Genomic DNA, 6,000 nt, shown 5'->3' on the forward strand with positions numbered 1-6,000 from the left:
GAGCACGCTTCATAGCGGAAGAAACACCCAGGGCGTACAGTTACGCCCTAGGTCGTCTGGGGACAGACTTCCATGGCGTAACTATACGCCCTGGGTCGTCTAAGGGTTAATGACACCCATCCACTCAATTCCAACATCATATTCTTTTATCCACTCCTGGTTTTGGTTGCAAAATACTGAGCAAAAATACTGTGTGGGAAGGAACAAAGCTTTAGTCCAGGGGTAGGGAACATTGTCTCTCCAGCTGTTGCAAAACTACAACTCCCATCAAGCTTTAGCTGTCCAGGCATGATGGGAGTTGTAGTTTTGCAACAACTGGAGAGACAACGTTCCCTACCCCTGCCTTAGTCTTTAGATTTCAGTGAAAAGTATGTAATGCTTCAATTCTCCTATAGAGGCGCTATGGAGAAAATGCTGCCAGATTTGGACATTGATTGCAGAAGATCATTGGGTACCCAGTGGCAGGACATCTAATATCAGGATACCCAGCTAACAAAAAAAGGATAGTTCGGAGCAGGGAAACCCTTACAGATTTGCCTCAATTATGCTGGGTTTACACGTAACGATAGTTCGCCCGATCGTACGATTAACAATTTCGAAGTAACAATTTTTTTTATAACGATCAGCGTTTGGACGGAACGATATATCAGAAGGAAAAATAGTTTTGCCAGTGCTTAAGCCTATCTTGCACATAGGTAAAATCGGTGAACGACTGTTTACACAGAACGATCTGCGAATTTTTTGCGAACAACCAACATGTTCAAAGATCAAAATGAACGATTTCTCGCTCGTCGCTTGATCGTTCGCTGTGTTTACACGTACGATTATCGTTCGAAATTCGATCGTTATCGCGCAAATTCGCACAATAATCGTTCCGTGTAAAGGCAGCATTAGACTAAATAATCCATTTACACATTAATTTATAACAGATCAGAGTATACAGATCAGCAGTAGGGAAACAAGTTTACTGTATTAGCCAAATAGCACACAAAATATTGGCTAATAAGAACTATAAGTCATGTGTATTCACGAAGAGAACACTCTGCTGGAAATACTCTACTGGAAAATACAATGTCATGCCTCCCCGTATTAGAGTCTCTACAATTTAATTGGTAACATTGGTCAGGAAAATTTGTTGTCTGTTTAGCACAATTCCCAGCATGCCCTGAAAGCTGTTGTGTAATACTGAGAGGTGTATATACATATTAGAATAGTCAGGTCTGGGTGTCCAGATCCGCACCAATTGTCAGATCGTGCCCAAAAAAGTGACTAGCTAGGTGCTTCAACTGCCCCCCACTCCACATTGTGATTTTCATTTCACAGCAAAAAGCAAGCTGCTTTGTGAGTCTATGGAGCACATCTCCTGCAATGAGCGCTTAGCCATGCACTTCTCACGCCTTGTTCTCATAATCGTTGGGGACCAAGATACCAATGGATGAAAACTTTAAACATGTCTTTATGACATGTCACAGTTTTTGACGATTAAAAGGAAACTTTATAACAAAGAATTTATCATTATAATAGACTGCAAAACAGCTACAGAGTCAATGCTGTACTCCAGTATTACCAGTTTAGTCCCATTATCCCCAAACTCATTCACATGAAAGGTTTTCTCAATTAAAAATATAGGGAACACTAGACTGCACAATAAAAGCAGATGAGAGGCTAGACAATGCTTGCCCCACACTAGCCATTGTAGTAGACAGATACTTTGATGTTATAGAGCTTTTCAGGACAAGTCTATTCCTATAATTGTCCCCTGCCACATTTTCTAGAAATAGAGATATATCATAGCAGATAAAAAGGCAGAGATACAGTATATCATAGCAGATAAAACAGCCAGTGATATATCATAGCAGATAAAACAGACTAATGTCATCATTACATTATGTGTTTTATAGGAATAGACAGGAGCCATCATCCTTTGTATGCAATGTCCCACCCAATATAAAGCATACTGTGATGTATTACTTACCTGTGGAATACACAGCTGTGTATCCTAATGATAAGTACTATAGATGCCGCCTATGTCATGCTTCATATATATAGCAAACGGCCTGACTAGGTAAACAGCAAAGGTTAGTGGATGTATAACGAACTAGGAGAGATAAAGAACATACGCCGTGACCAATGAACATCCCTTTATGGGCTGTTAATTATACTATGTATAATACTGAAGTCTTCCTATATGGCTGGGTGCAATCTACTACACCCCCTATGACCAATGTAATTCCCAGTATCGCCATGTCATAATTCATTGGTGTCAAATGCAAACTCAGTATTGTATATGGATATCAGAACATGGCCGTCATTATAATTCGCTGTACTGCATTGGAAACCTCATACACATGGATTCATAATCTGGTTACCAGTTATGGATCCCCATATGGATCCCCTATATGGAGAAAAAGGAAAGAGGTATTCTTTTATAGAAAGCAATGCTTACAGGTGTGAACAATGCTTTATAAAGCTAGCGACATGCAAAGCTTTCCGGTCTTTACGATAGTTGGCCCCGTTTACACTGAGCAAGAACGTCAGAACAGCTCAGTGTCCTGCTGTGAGTGAATGAGAGGGCGTGCGTCCGCTTCCTCCCATCTCTGCTCAAAGAAATGACATGTCACTTCTGGAACTAAAAATCCAAAGTAATACATCTGTATTATGTCCAAATTTCAGATTATGGTTTATTATTTTAGTCATTAGGCAGGTTTCACATGTACCGGATCCGCAGCGGATTTTACACTGCAAATTCACAGCGAAATCTACTGCGGATCGCTTGCCTGTCATTTTCAATGAGAAAACTTACTCGCAGCGGGATTGACATCCCGCTGTAAGTAAGGGACAGCCCCCTTAACCCCCTGTTGGCCGTAGCATACTGTACCTGCTCCACACTCCGGCCTGCTTCGGGGGCTCCTGGCATCTAGATGCCCTGCTCAGCCAATCAGTGGCTGCAGCGGGGTAGCGCATTGATTGGCTGAGCAGGACGTCCAGCCGGGAACCCCTGAAGCAATCCGGATTGCGGAACAGGTACAGTATGCTACGGCCGACAGGGGGTTAAGAGGGCTGTCACTTACATACTCGCAGTGGGATGACAATCCCGCTGCGAGTATGTCTTCTCATTGAAAATGATAGGCAAGGGATCTGCAGCAGATTTCACTGCGAATTCGCTGCTAATTGTTATTTATATAGCTTCCACAGCACTTTACAATTCTGGCCTTATAGTTAAAAAAAATGGGTAAAAGAATGTTCACACTTAACATACAGAAAAGAAAAAACGTAGTGTGTACCCAGCCTAACCCGTTTGTTGAAACATAAAACAGCCACTTAAAAAAAAAAAAAAGTTGATTTTACAGGCCGTATTTTTACAGTCATAAAATTAAGTGCATTTTTTTTTTTACCAAAAAATTCTAGCCTTTAACCCCTTGCCTCCGCAGCCTGTTTTGGCCTTAATGACCAGGCTCATTTTTCAAAATCTGACCTGTCTCACTTTATGCGCTTATAGCTCAGTGATGCTTTAACGTATGCTAGCGATTCTGAGATAGTTTTTTCGTCACATATGGCACTTTATATTAGTGGCAAAATTTGGTCATTACTTTGTGTGTTTTTTGTGAAAAACATCAAAATATCATGAAAAATTTGAAAATTTTGCATTTTATGAACTTATGAAATTCTCTGCTTCTAAAAAAGGAAGTTATAGCACATAAATTAGTTACTAAATCACATTACCAATATGTCCTCTTTATTCTGGCATAATTTGGGAAACATATTTTACTTTTTTCGGCTGTTATGGGGCTTAGAAATTTATTAGCAAATTATCACATTTTGTGAAAGTTTCCAAAACTGATTTTTTTTTAGGGACCAGTTCTTTTTTTTAAGTTGATTTAGGAGGCTTGTATACTGGAAACCCCCATAAGTGACCCCATTTTGGAAACTAGACACCTTAAAGAATTAATCTAGGGGTATAATGAGCATTTTAACCCTACAGGGGCTGGAGGAAAGTATTCACAATTAGGCCTTAAAAAAAAAAAAAATAGAAAATTTTAATTTTCCAATAATATATATGTTTAGATTAAAGTTTCTCCTTTCCAAAAGGAACATGAGAGAATCTGCACCCCAAAATTTGTAACACAGGTTCTTTTGAGTACAACGGTACCCCATATGTTGGCGTAAACCACTGTATGGGCACACAGCCGGGCTCAGAAGGGAAGGAGCGCCAATTAGCTTTTTTTAATGCAGATTTTTCTGAAAAAGTTTGAGCGCCAGGTGCGTTTGCAGTGCCCCTGTAGTGTCAGCAGAATAGAATCCCCCCAAAAGTCACTCCATTTTCGAAAGTACACCCCTCAAAGAATTCATCTTGGGGTAGGATGAGCATTTTGACCCCACATGCATTAGAGGAAAGTATTCAAAATTAGACAGTAAAAATGAAAAACACGAATTTTTCCAATAATATGTTCGTTTAGTTTGAAATTTCTCAATTTCACAAGGAAAAAGAGAAAAAAAGTACCCCAAAAATTGTAACGCAGGTTCTCCTGAATACAACGGTACCCCATATGTGGGCATAAACCACTGTATGGGCACACAGCGGGGCTCAGAAGGGAAGGAGCGCCAATTAGCATTTTCAGTGCAGATTTTGCTGAAGAAGTTTCTGAGCGCCAGGTGCGTTTGCAGCGCCCCTGTAGTGTCCGTAGAAAAGAACCCCCTAAAAGTCACCCCATTTTAGAAAGTGCACCCCTCAAAGAATTCATCTTGGGGTGTGGTGACCATTTTGACCCCACAGGTATTAGAGGAAAGTATTCAACATAAGACAGTAAAAATGAAAAACTCAAATTTTTCCAATATATGTTCGTTTAGTTTAAAATTTCTCAATTTCACGAGGAATGGGAGAAAAAATGTACCCCAAAATCTGTAACGCAGGTTCTCCTGAGTACAACGGTACCCCATATGTGGGCATAAACCACTGTATGGGCACACAGCAGGGCTCAGAAGGAAGGGAGCGCCAATTTGCTGGAGCAAAACCGCAGCTAGTAATGGTTATTAGAATAGCGCAGTTACTAAAATACAATAAAAAAAATGAGATTACAGGTAATGTGGGGTGGTTACGGATAATCTGGGGTGGTTATGGGCAACGTGGGGTGGTAACGGGCAACGTGGGGTGGTAACGGGCAACGTGGGGTGGTTACGGATAAACGTAAGTGCTTATAGGTAATCTGGGATGGGAACCTGTAACGTGCGGTGGTCGGGGGCAACGTGCGGTGGTCGGGGGCAACGTGCGGTGGTCGGGGGCAACGTGCGGTGGTCGGGGGCAACGTGCGGTGGTCGGGGGCAACGTGCGGTGGTCGGGGGCAACGTGCGGTGGTCGGGGGCAACGTGCGGTGGTCGGGGGCAACGTGCGGTGGTCGGGGGCAACGTGCGGTGGTCGGGGGCAACATGCGGTGGTCAGAGGCAATCTGGGGGGAATTACATGTGATTAGGGGCAACCTGGGGGGGGGTTACAGACAATCTGCGGTGGTTATGGGCAACATGGGGTGGTTACAGACAATCTGCGGTGGTTACGGGCAACATGGGGTGGTTACAGACAATCTGGGGTGGTTACGGATAAACGGAAGTGCTTATAGGTAATCAGAGGTGGGTACATGTAATTTTGGGTGGTTACGGCAATCTGGAGGGGGTCACTGGCAACGTGTGTGAGTTAGAGGAAACGTGCAGTGGTTAGAGGCAACGTGCGGTGGTCAGAGGCAATCTGGTGGGAATTACATGTGATTAGGGGCAACCTGGGGGGGTTACAGACAATCTGCGGTGGTTATGGGCAACATGGGGTGGTTACAGACAACCTGTGGTGGTTACGGGCAACATGGGGTGGTTACAGACAATCTGAGGTGGTTACGGGCAACATGGGGTGGTTACAGACAATCTGGGGTGGTTACGGATAAACTGAAGTGCTTATAGGTAATCAGGGGTGGGTACATGTAATTTTGGGTGGTTACGGCAATCTGGTGTGGTTAC

The sequence above is a fragment of the Dendropsophus ebraccatus genome, chromosome 4 (genome assembly GCF_027789765.1).
Source record: "Dendropsophus ebraccatus isolate aDenEbr1 chromosome 4, aDenEbr1.pat, whole genome shotgun sequence".
Classification (NCBI taxonomy): Eukaryota; Metazoa; Chordata; class Amphibia; order Anura; family Hylidae; genus Dendropsophus; species Dendropsophus ebraccatus.